Source organism: Mesoplodon mirus (assembly GCF_964341445.2).
Source record: "Mesoplodon mirus genome assembly, chromosome: 2".
Lineage (NCBI taxonomy): Eukaryota > Metazoa > Chordata > Mammalia > Artiodactyla > Ziphiidae > Mesoplodon > Mesoplodon mirus.
The window spans coordinates 155,393,143-155,404,777 of record NC_138977.1 but is presented as its reverse complement, the minus strand read 5'-3'; the positions used below and the strand labels follow the sequence as shown (position 1 = coordinate 155,404,777).

The following is an 11,635-nucleotide window of genomic DNA, read 5'->3' as shown; positions in this document are numbered from 1 at the left end:
GATTGTTCTCTGTCACCGCTCAGGGAGGTCCGCTCCAGCCTTTCCCCGCTGAGCCAATCTGCCCCGCCTGCCAAGCCCCTCCTTCCCTGCACCTTTAACGGCTGGGAGCAGAGAGCCGCGTCTGGGGTTCACTTCTCAAGAAGTCGCACCGGTTTTTCGAGCTCCGCTCTGCGCCTGGAGAGCCACAGCAGCGCGAGCGGGCGCCGCCGGGTGAGTCACTGTTTGGAAACGGAGTGGGCGGGCAAGGGTGTGAGAGAATGAATGATGTCAGGAGCGCGCAGGGCGGCGGGCGGGGAGAGCGGGCCGCGGGGCCGCGGTAAACACCGAGCGCCGCGGCGCGGGCTGAGCGGGGAGACCCCGCCCTCCGCGCGCAGAGAATCGTCCTCGGCCGCCCGAGCCCGGCCGGTGCTGCAGCGCCGCCGAGAGCGGCCTCGGAGGCGGCAGCCGCGGGAGCGACCCGGGAGGTGCTTCCCTGGCAGGGCCGAGGCAGGAGAGGGCGAGACCCCGAGCAAACTTTACAGCGGCTTCGGCCGGGGGCGTCTGCGGCTGCGGCAGCGGGCTCCGTCCGCGAGCAGATCCCGGGCCCAGGAGCTGGTGCGTCCGGCCGGGAAGGTCTGGAGCCCCAGGTGAGAGCGGGTAAGGAGCGCCGGAGGGGCCGGGGAGGAGGATGGGCTGGAAAGCCGTGCGGCGGGCGCAGCGCGGGGAGGGCAGGGTGGACTGCGAACGCGGACGTGGCTCTGATTCGGCTCCCACGCGCCCCGCCCCAAGGCATCCTTCCCTGATTTTGCCTGATAGAGAGGATGGACGTGTGGCTTCGTCTCCACGCTCTGAGCATTCATCTCATTCATTTGCAACCATTGCGGGTCACTGGGTCCTGACGTTGAAAGGACACAGATTGAGCCATAGATTGTCCTGAGCCACTCTGGAGGTCAGGACTGAAGTTCAAAGGAGGTGGAGGAGGGACTGTCTTTAAGCTTTTTTGAGAGGCACTTACTGATGATGTGTGAACGGTAAGAACCCAGCTCTGGGCTGCCCACACTGAAACGTTTCCACGTTTGGCATTCCAAAGCTTCTACCCTTAAGGAAAGGGAGACTTGGTGTTTCAGCGCAGTTGGGTGCCAGTGGACCCGTCTACTTCTCTGAGGTATGGATAGTTAATAGCCCGCGGTTACGTCTTGAAACAACTCAAATGTTATGTCCTGTAATTTTTATATATCAGTCTTTGCCATTCTGTTTCATCTTGCTTGCTCTTATACGACCTTAAGATCATTTTGACACGTATGTTAAATTTTTGAAGAGATTCAGTTGTTTAGTGCCTCTAGGTGGGCGTGGATTTTGAACTTAACTTTCCAAATCCTTGGTTTCACTCCTAGTCACATCTGTTAATGGTGGGTTCTCAGTCGCATTAAACACTCCGAACTAGTAAAATGGGACCGTAACTACTTCAGAGGATAATAATGAGAATTAAACCTCCGAAGACCTATCATAGTGTCTGGCACAAAGCAGACCTCAACAAAATTTAACTGTTTATATATAAATAGTGTGTTCCAGCTGGCTTAGATAATCACCAACTAATTTCCACAGCATTTCCTACTTATAAACCTGGTGGGTTGAGGTTTAGGGTGTGAAATCCTTTGGCAAGTTCCTCAGAGTGTGAAGTCAGTTAAACGCTTCTGTGTGGATACCTAAAGAGTTCCGGTTCCCACCCCATACCAGGGGAACTGCCATTCACTAAACAGAGTCAGAGCAGTGGCTGAAAGTGACAAATGGAATTTGGAGGAAGAGAGGGTGTGTGGATAACTCTCTAACTTTACCCTTAACTTGTTTTTTTGCCTTTTAAAAAAATACGCAGTACAAAATTATAGCCCTTTCCTTGGTTTGCTGCTGGCCTTACTTCACAGTAGTCTTCTGGTTGAAGTGTTTTTTAACGAGTTAATGTTTAATTTGGTTTCTCTAGTTTCATTTTTCAGTAAAGCTGGTTGACTTTTGAACATGGAGGGAAACACTTGGACACCTTTGGGTTGCTGCCTACTGTCCTCTTTTCACGGAATCTTATAAAACCCCCTAGGAGATAGCTGGAGGGATAGGGAGCATTTGCTCAGGTGTTACTGAAAACATTTGTTCTTACCTTATATCTGCAACAACTTTTAGGGTCAAAGGTTACAGGGAATGTTTTTTTCCACAGTGTGATGCAGAGATCTTGGGCATCAGAATCCAGAAGACCTAAGGCTATCCAGGTGGTAACTTACTGGCTGTGTTTCTCTGAGCAATTTACTTAAACTCCCTGGAATTCTTGTGGGACTTTAAACAAAATATAGGGGAAAACATAGAAATAATCGTACATCTATTAAAATAGACAATGGAATACAAATGAGAACTTTAAAAAAAGTGATACGTTGAAGTGAGATGTTGTTTGTTTTCTTTTCTTAAGGAAGAATTACCGAGAATTCTAGACAGTTTCAGATAAGAGTAGCCTATCCACCTTTATCTAATTCCCTTATGAGGGATCTGAAGCCTCCATCGTGAACTACTACTATCAGATATTTATTCAGTTGGTGAATGTTTAGTGAGCAGCTACTATATTCCAGCCACTATGCTAGGTACTAGCAACGCTAACATGAAGGAGGCACTGTAACTGGCTTACAGTCTTGTAGAAAGAACCCCTAGGCTTTGATTATGGAGAGGAGAAAAAAGTCAAAAAGAAGGAGAGAGGAAGGGACTTGGGAGGAAACCAGAAATGATTAGGCTATGATAGGCTGCCTCCCACTGATAATTTGAGATCTACTGGCTTTCTAGTGAACTGGGTCTCATAAGTTTTGAGGCTGAAACATGCACATATGCCTTGCTTTACCCAGTAACAGTATTATATAGACACATTTAGCCCTTAAGTCAAGTATTTTTTAAATAATTTATTTTATTTTATTTTATTTTAATTTTTGGCTGTGTTGGGTCTTCATTGCTGCGTGCGGGCTTTCTCTAGTTGTGGCGAGCGGGGGCTACTCTTCATTGCGGTACGTGGGCTTCCCACTGCGGTAGCTTCTCTTGTTGTGGAGCACGGGCTCTAGGCGTGTGGGCTTTGGTAGTTGTGGCTCACAGGCTTAGTTGCTCCGCGGCATGTGGGATCTTCCCAGACAATGGCTTGAACCTGTGTCCCCTGTATTGGCAGGCGGATTCTTAACTGCTGTGCCACTAGGGAAGTCCTTTTTTTTTTTTTTTTGATGTGACCATTTTTTAAAAGTCTTTATTGAATTTTGTTACAATATTGCTTCTGTTTTTTGTTTTTGTTTTTTGGCTGAGAGGCATGTGGGATCTTAGCTCCCCGACCAGGGATCGAACCTGCACCCCCTGCATTGGAAGGCAAAGCCTTAACCACTGGACTGCCTGGGAAGTCCCAAGTCAAATAATTTTAACCATATCAGAACAAACTTGCTTAAATGAAATCTGAAGGGTAAAATCAGTTCAACCAAGATTTATTTACTGTGAGCAAAGAAAGCACCGTCATAGATTTTTAAGAGAATAATCACTGTGTGTGAATAGTATAATATTTCAGTTTCTTACTTGTAGAGGTTTAAAAGTACAAGGTAAACAAATCAGCTGCCACCCAGAAAATTACTTAGTGTTATATCCTCAAATGCTTTCTCACCGCTATGAACATACAACATCGAGAGCTAACATGTATAGTACTTACTGTGGGCTGGGCAATATGCCAGTTACTTTATACAGAGAATCTCATGTTATCCTCACTCTAACCCTATGAGGTAGGTACAATTATGGAGGAAAAAAACTGCTTTAGGGAAATTAAGGAACTTTCCTGAAGTTACACAGCTAGAAAATTATTCTCTACAAAACTGGGTTTGTTCTCTACAAACTGTTTTCTAACTTTTTTTTTCACCCAAATATGGATGCCTCTATATCACTAAAATATGCTTAAACAGCATCTTTTATAGTTTTCTACTGAATGGCTGCATCTCAACTTAACCAATCCCTTATCGTTGGACAGTTAGTTTGTTTCCAGGTTTCACTATTTTAAGCAACTCTGCAATAAGTATCCTTCTAACTATATCTGTGTGCAATCCATGATTATTTTAGTCATTTTAAAAAGTGAATTATGATCTTTAATTTATCTGCCTTTTTTTTCACCACATTCAGAATTAGAAACTTTCTCCTTTCCCTTTAAAATTTGTTATAATTTCTGTTCCTTTAGTGTTTCTCATAAGATTTCAGCCATAGGATCAACATTCTCTATGGAGGGGCACAATAGCTCAGTAAGTCATTACGCAAGGGATTTATGATGAAAACGGAACACAGAGCCTTTCTTAACAACTATTTGTGTTTGTATTATTGTTATTAGACATAAAGCTGAACTTTTATGGGGAAATATAGCAGAATGGAGCAGTGCTGATTTTGCCAGGCAGAAAAGAAATTTTTTTTTTTTTGCGGTACGCGGGCCTCTCACTCTTGTGGCCTCTCCCGTTGTGGAGCACAGGCTCCGGACGCGCAGGCTCAGTGGCCATGGCTCACGGGCCCAGCCGCTCCGTGGCATGTGGGATCTTCCCGGACCGGGGCAGGAACCCGTGTCCCCTGCATCGGCAGGTGGACTCTCAACCACTGCGCCACCGGGGAAGCCCAGAAAAGAAAATTAAAAAAAAAAATTTATTGAAGTATAGTTGATTTACAATGTTGTATTAACTTCTGCTGTACAGCAAAGTGACTCAGTTATACATATATATTCTTTTTCATATTGTTTTCTATTATGTTTTATCATAAGATATTGAATATAGTTCCCTGTGCTGTACAGTAGGACTTTGTTGTCTATCCATCCTGTATATAATAGTTCGCATCTGCTAATCCCAAACTCCCAATCCTTCCCTCCCCCTTGGCAACCACAAGTCTGTTCTCTATGTCTGTGAGTCTGTTTCTGTTTCATAGGTATGTTCACTTGTGTTGTATTTTAGACTCCACATATAAGTGTTTGTCTCTCTCTCTGACTTCACTTAGTATGATAATCTCTAGGTTCATCCATGTTGCTGCAAATGGTATTATTTCATTCTTTCTTTATGGCTGAGTAAGTCTATTGAAAATATGTACCACATCTTCTTTATCAATTCCTCTGCTGATGGACATTTAGGTTGTTTCCATGTCTTGGCTAATGTAAATAGTGCTGCTATGAACATAGGGGTGCATGTATCTCAGAAAAGAAACTCTACTTCTACAGTTTGCCTCCGTGGTACCCAGTAAGATAGACAGGTTGCATTTTGCAGATATTACATATACAGCAGATGTATCATCAGGTTTAGAATAAGCTCATCACTTTTAAACTGATCACCTTTTAAAAAAAATCTTAGGGGGCTTCCCTGGTGGCGCAGTGGTTGAGAGTCCGCCTGCCGATGCAGGGGACACGGGTTCCTGCCCTGGTCTGGGGAGATCCCACATGCCGCGGAGCGGCTGGGCCCATGAGCCATGGCCGCTGAGCCTGTGCGTCCGGAGCCTGTGCTCCTCAACGGGAGAGGCCACAACAGTGAGAGGCCCGCGTACCACAAAATAAATAAATAAATAAATAAATAAAATAAAAATTAAAAAATCTTAGAAATTTGTTGTTTAATCTCTTGAAAAGTGTATCACTGCTAAGACATTTTCTGGTTGATTTAATGAACGAAAGTGCAAGAAATATCCATTAGCTAGTTTTCATTATAGGTATAAGGCATTTCTTCATTTAAACATTTCTCAAGTTTTATTATAATATCATACCCTCTTTGCTACCCTGAGTCAAACTTTTATATTTATTATTATTATTTTTTTGGCTGTGTCGGATCTTAGTCGCAGCATGCAGGCTACTGTCTAGTTGGGGTGCACGAGCTCAGTAGTTGTGGCACATGGGTTTAGTTGCCCCAAGGCATGTGGGATCTTAGTTCCCCCACAAGGGATCGAACCCACGTCCCCTGCATTGGAAGGCGGATTCTTAACCACCGGACCACCAGGGAAGTCCCAAGTGAAACTTTTAATTTTGCTTTGGGTTTATATTTCCATATCCAGTGCTAGTTACTTTATCCTCATGGTTTTGATAAAGGATGTTGGAATATGAGTAGTGTTCAATTCAGCCTCTTCATACAGAAACCCAGATAAGTTCAATTTGTTAATTCCTAACAATAACTTTTAATTCAAAGCAGAATTTTAAAAACAGCTAATAAAATTGCAGTATAAATAGGTTAATCAGTTATTTGGTGATTGGTTTTCCCTACTGTCAAACCCTAATTTGATGATTTGCTTACAGTTTAAAATTCAGCCTTACAATTTTGTGTCTTTAGATTGATCGTGTCACTTAAAACTTTCAAAGAAACTTGTGCACGTTCTTAGATCTTTTTCTTAAAAGCAGCATTAACTGGATTGAGTGTTTGTCTTATATTTACATCTTTTCTCCCAGTAAACCCCTTGTACTATTTAAAAAGAATAAAACCACATACTAAAATTGTTAAAGTGGAGGGAATAAAAGGAGGTGAAAGATAATTTTGAAGCCACAGTTGTCAGAAAAGACAGCTAGCTACTAAAAGTCAGATGAAGTGAAAGGCTCTGGAAGGGACCTTCAGGTAAGTGTCATTTCTCCGCCTGGTAGTGTCTGTGCTGAGCTTCATTTAGGGTGATACGTTTGACTGTGGAAAGAGAAATACCCAAGTGTTAGGGCTGGCCTCAGGCAAAATTGAGACCTTGAGCTGAAATACTCACCTTAGGGCATCCTTAACTCTGAGTGCTCGATGAGTACCTGTATAAGGGCAAATTGTTATCCAGTTGAAACTGTGGACCTGGAGGCATCATATTTATGGAAAACTAGGGGATGAGTATCCACCTCTGGAATTTATTTTATTTTTGGCCACACCATGCAGTATGCGGGACCTTAGTTCCCTGACCAGGGATCGAACCTGCTCCCTGCAGTGGAAGCTCGGAGTCTTGACTTGCTGGACCAGAGAAGTCCCCTACCTTGGGAATTTAATGACCTCTTTTCAATTAAGATGATTAGAAATGCAAAATACACAATAAGAGTTAAACTTCTGAAAAGCTTTTCCACAAATGGGAGGGACTGAAGGGAGGAGTAGCCCTGGAGGTGGGGAGACAACTGTAGAAAGATACAGATGTGCCAAAGGCAGACTCTGTGTCCCTTGGAAGGTAGTACGTAATCCCAAGGCTTGCTGGGAATTGGCTCCTGCCGTTGAAACTGGGGTCACATGTGATCCTGTAGGGTCTGGCCTGCCAGAATGTGAAAATGCATGTTCCAGGCCTCTCTGACCTGCTCTGTTGATGAGAATCATCCTGGGAAGCACCTCTTAACATGCACCCCACCCAGATGGGTTAAGGATACTTTTCCTTACCTGGGAGTACTTTAAGTAGGTAGTCTGATCTAACTAGAGAAAATGTGAAGGAATGAGTTTTCATTTAGGGAGTAGGATAAAGCGTTAAAGAATAAACGGTTTTGGATTAGGGATCACTTAGCTAATTGGGATGCCAAGGAGGGATACCTCTAGATAGAAGCCCACTTCCAGTGAGAAGGGAAGACCTTTCAGGAAAAGACTGGCAGCAGTAGTTGAAAATGAAGCTAAGCCTTTAAAACAGAGAGACGCCAAACGCTTGAGTTGGTTCTCCAAGCTTCACCAAACACAGACGCTGGAGATGGTGCAGTAAGACAGCGATGGTTAGATAATGGTAGATACTCTGAGATAGGTTCTAGAGCAGATTAAATCAAATTCTCTATCTTCAGACAGCCCTGCAAAATAGAAATTGTGTTATCTCCACTGTGGAAGTAGGGAAACAATTTAGAAAGGTTAATATACTCAAGGCTGCAGAGCTGGTGAGAAGAGGAGCAGGGCTTTGAAGCCAGGGGCAGCTGTTTCTCTTGCCCATGCACTGCCCAGCATCCCCCTAGGCTTTCTGTAATCTCTCCACTAGCTTTGGAGATACAGCAGGTTTGAGGGGGGGACATATTTTGATATGGGATTGTATGTCTACCACCCATCTCCTGGAATGCTTCTCTGGTCTGTGCTGCTTCAGGCCATGAAGTAATGCCAGAGAGATGAAGGCCCATAGGCTTACTCGGACCACACTTGGACTTAAGTCCCAGCAACATCCCTCACCACTAGGTGACCTGAGCAACTTCCTCTGTTGAACCTCCATTTCCTGGCTGTGAAATGGGAATAAGATAGTATTTACTTCCTAAGGTGACAATGAATTATATTACTTTAAATGTGTAAAACACTGAGGATAATGCTTGGTTCATAATTAATATTTGGTGGCTCAGCTATTACTTTTTTAAAAATATATTTATTTATTTATTATTTATTTTTGGTTGCATTGGGTCTTGTGCTGAGCGTGAGCTTTCTCTAGTTGTGGCGAGCGGGGGCTACTCTTCGTTGCAGTGCGCAGGCTTCTCATCGCGGTGGCTTCTCTTGCTGTGGAAGACGGGCTCTAGGTGTGCGGGTTTCAGTAGTTGTGGCACGTGGGCTCAGTAGTTGTGGCTTGTGGGCTCTAGAGCACAGGCTCAGAAGTTGTGGCACACGGGCTTAGTTGCTCCACGGCATGTGGGATCTTCCCGGGCCAGGGCTCGAACCTGTGTCCCCTGCATTGGCAGGCAGGTTCTTAACCACTGCGCCACCAGGGAAGCCCTCAGCTATTACTTTTTGCATATAGACTATACTTCTAACTTTTAAAACAAAGGGTTCATTCCTATTGTCCCCCAAATCAAATTGTTTCTCATTATTTCTCATGAAGGTAGTGTATTTTTCTTGTAACCTAATAGCCATTTGTTATACCTTGCCTGCATTGGTAGGATCTGGGTCCTATCCCTCTCTCCTCCTCCCTTCTTTCAGGGTTAAAATAAAATTATTAAAATTGGTCGTCCACTGCCATTGAATTCAAGAACTTTCGTAAGAAGTATATAACATCAGCTGTGAATGCTGAAAAGCTTTCAAAGCTGCCATCACAATATGCCAGCCCTCTCAGCAGATGTTGGTAGCGCTGGTGAGCATAACCGTCACTGTCCCTCACAGAGCTCAGCCTTCTGCGGAGTATTGTACCATGAGCACCACTGTCCCAGAAAATGCCGAGGCCATTAAGAATCACAGACCCTACTGTCCTCCCCGGACAGTATGCTCTACATCTTTCTTTAGGAGGCCCTGAGACGGTCTGTCTAACACAGCCGCTACTGTTTTCTGAGATTTGCATTTGATCTGCAAGTTATTTAACCATCCAGTTATTACTGCCCCAGTAGTTGCTACCAAACTTTAGTAGCAACAAAGGGCATTGTTTCTGTTAAATTAATATTTATGTGTGTATATATATGATATCATATCCTCTGTGATGGGTTAGCTAGTGCTGAGAGGTACATTCCCCTGGTGTACAGTTTGGTTGGCAAGTTATAAGCAGCAAGCAGGAACACTTACAATTTTATTTTCCAAATACTTAAAGCATTCACTATATGCCAGGGTTTGTTCTGAGCACTTAGAACTCTTACTCATCTCTTCCACCTTAAACACTCTGAGACAGATATTATTATCCCCATTTTAAGAATCCTCTTTTGAGACACAGAGAAGTTAAGTCACTTGCCTAAGGTCACACAGCTAGTATGAGGCAGGCAGAATTGGGTTTTGAAAACAGACAGTTTGGGTGTGAGGTCTAACCACCGCACTGTCGTTTGTAGAATCTAGCATGTATCTCACACCTTGGGCCTCATTTTATCCTTGCACATGCAGTTTTAGCAAAGGGAACGTCACACGTGTCCACACATGCTATCACCTCCTCATGATTTACCATGTGGAGGACTACAGCTAGGTCATATATTTCAGTGTCGCTATTGAAATGTATTGATGATACAGTATTGTCAAACATTTCTCTCAAAAAGCTTGTGAGTGCTCAGTCAGGCCTGGTGGTGTGTCCGGGAAAGGAGCAGTGCATTCTTTCTCCCAGTCCCCTGACCAGCACACTCAGCTGCAACCTATTCTGGTTTCTTTAAACATATTTTTTAAGTTCTCAATTTTTTTTTTTTTTTTTTTTTTTTGTGGTACACGGGCCTCTCACTGCTGTGGCCTCTCCTGCCGCGGAGCACAGGCTCCGGACGCGCAGGCTCAGCGGCCATGGCTCACGGGCCCAGCCGCTCCACGGCATGTGGGATCTTCCCGGACCGGGGCACGAACCCATGTCCCCTGCATCGGCAGGTGGACTCTCAACCCCTGCACCACTAGGGTAGCCCTAAGCTCTCAATTTTTTTAAAAAATTATTTATTTATTTATGGCTGCGTTGGGTCTTCATTGCTGTGCACGGGCTTTCTCTAGTTGCGGCGAGAGGAGGCTACTCTTCGTTGTGGTGCGCGTGCTTCTCATTGCGGTGGCTTCTCTTGCTGTGGAGCACAGGCTCTAAGGTACGCGGACTTAAGTAGTTGTGGCACGTGGGCTCAGTAGTTGTGGCTCACAGGCTCTACAGCACAGGCTGAGTAGTTGTGGCGCACGGGCTTAGTTGCTCTGCGGCATGTGGGATTTTCCCAGACCAGGGATCGAACCCGTGTCCCCTGCCTTGGCAGGCAGATTCTTAACCACTGCACCACCAGGGAAGTCATCCTGCTGCTTTAGTGTTACTTATTTTTTTAAGTTTTAGGGCTTTCACCTATTGTAAATTAAAATATTTAAAAATCCTTATTGGAGAATAGCTTGCACATGTGAGGTTTCTTTGAATGTTTTCTAGTTACTCTTGGAGATAGTGGTAGGCAGAATAATGGTGCCCCAAAGATGTTCACATCCTAATCCCCAGAAACTATGAACCTGTTATGTTACTTGGCAAGGAGGGATTAAGGTTGCTAATCAGCTGACTTAAGATATGGAGACTATCCTGGGTTATCTGGGTAGACAAGGGTCCCAGGGTCTGGGTAGACAATGTAATCACAACGGTCCTTATGAGAAGAGTCAGAATCAGAGAGTTGGCACCATCAGGAAAACTTCAAACAGCCATTGCTGGCTTATGGTGGAAGGAGGCCACGAGCCAAGGAATGCACGCAATCTCTAAGAAGCTGGGAAAGGCTGGGAAATGGATTCTCCCCCCGGCCTCCAGAAAGGAGCACAGCCCGGCTGACATTTCATTGTTAACCCACTGAGTCCCCTTTTGGACTTCTGATTTCTAGAACTGTAAGAGAAGAAATTTGTGTTGTTTTAATCCATTAACTTTATAGTCACTTATACATCTGCAACAGGAAACTAATACAGAGAATTACTAGAACAATCAGTGCTTTGATTTGTTCCTTTATGCCAGCCCTGTGAAAGAGCTGCTTCATCTCGTGATTTATTGTATGCACATGTCAAGTATAGCAAGTATTTACATTTGGGGGGGGGGGCTGTTTTATTTTGCATATAAACTGAACCACTTTGGGGCAGAGGGAGTTAACTTTTGATAATTCTATACATTTGTATACAGATGTATACTGTCTATTTTAAAGGACAGTCTCAAGGTTTTAGCAAAAAAAGAAAAGTCTTGTTGATTCCAGAGCAAGTGGAGCCACCCGGGTCTTTCATCAGAGTTGCCTAACAGAAATGTGGCTCTGTACCCCATGTGGCAGTCCTTATAGCCTTGCATTTGTTTGGGGTAAGATGATGGTCCACATGTGGTG

The 11,635-nt window shown here is 44.3% G+C and overlaps 1 protein-coding gene across 4 annotated transcripts in view; it reads left to right on the top strand.

The window, feature by feature from the left end:
* The first annotated feature begins 305 nt into the window (after nt 1-305).
* The window catches only part of SGMS2 (sphingomyelin synthase 2), an 89,478-nt gene continuing 78,148 nt past the window's right edge, over nt 306-11,635 (top strand). For 2 of the 4 annotated variants that reach the window (XM_082600604.1, XM_082600606.1), the window contains exon 1: nt 306-626. The gene's annotated coding sequence lies outside the window, so the exon portion shown is untranslated. Of the gene's footprint in view, nt 637-930; nt 1,011-11,635 lie in introns of those variants that run through there. The other 2 variants (XM_082600605.1, XM_082600607.1) reach the window with 2 other exon arrangements.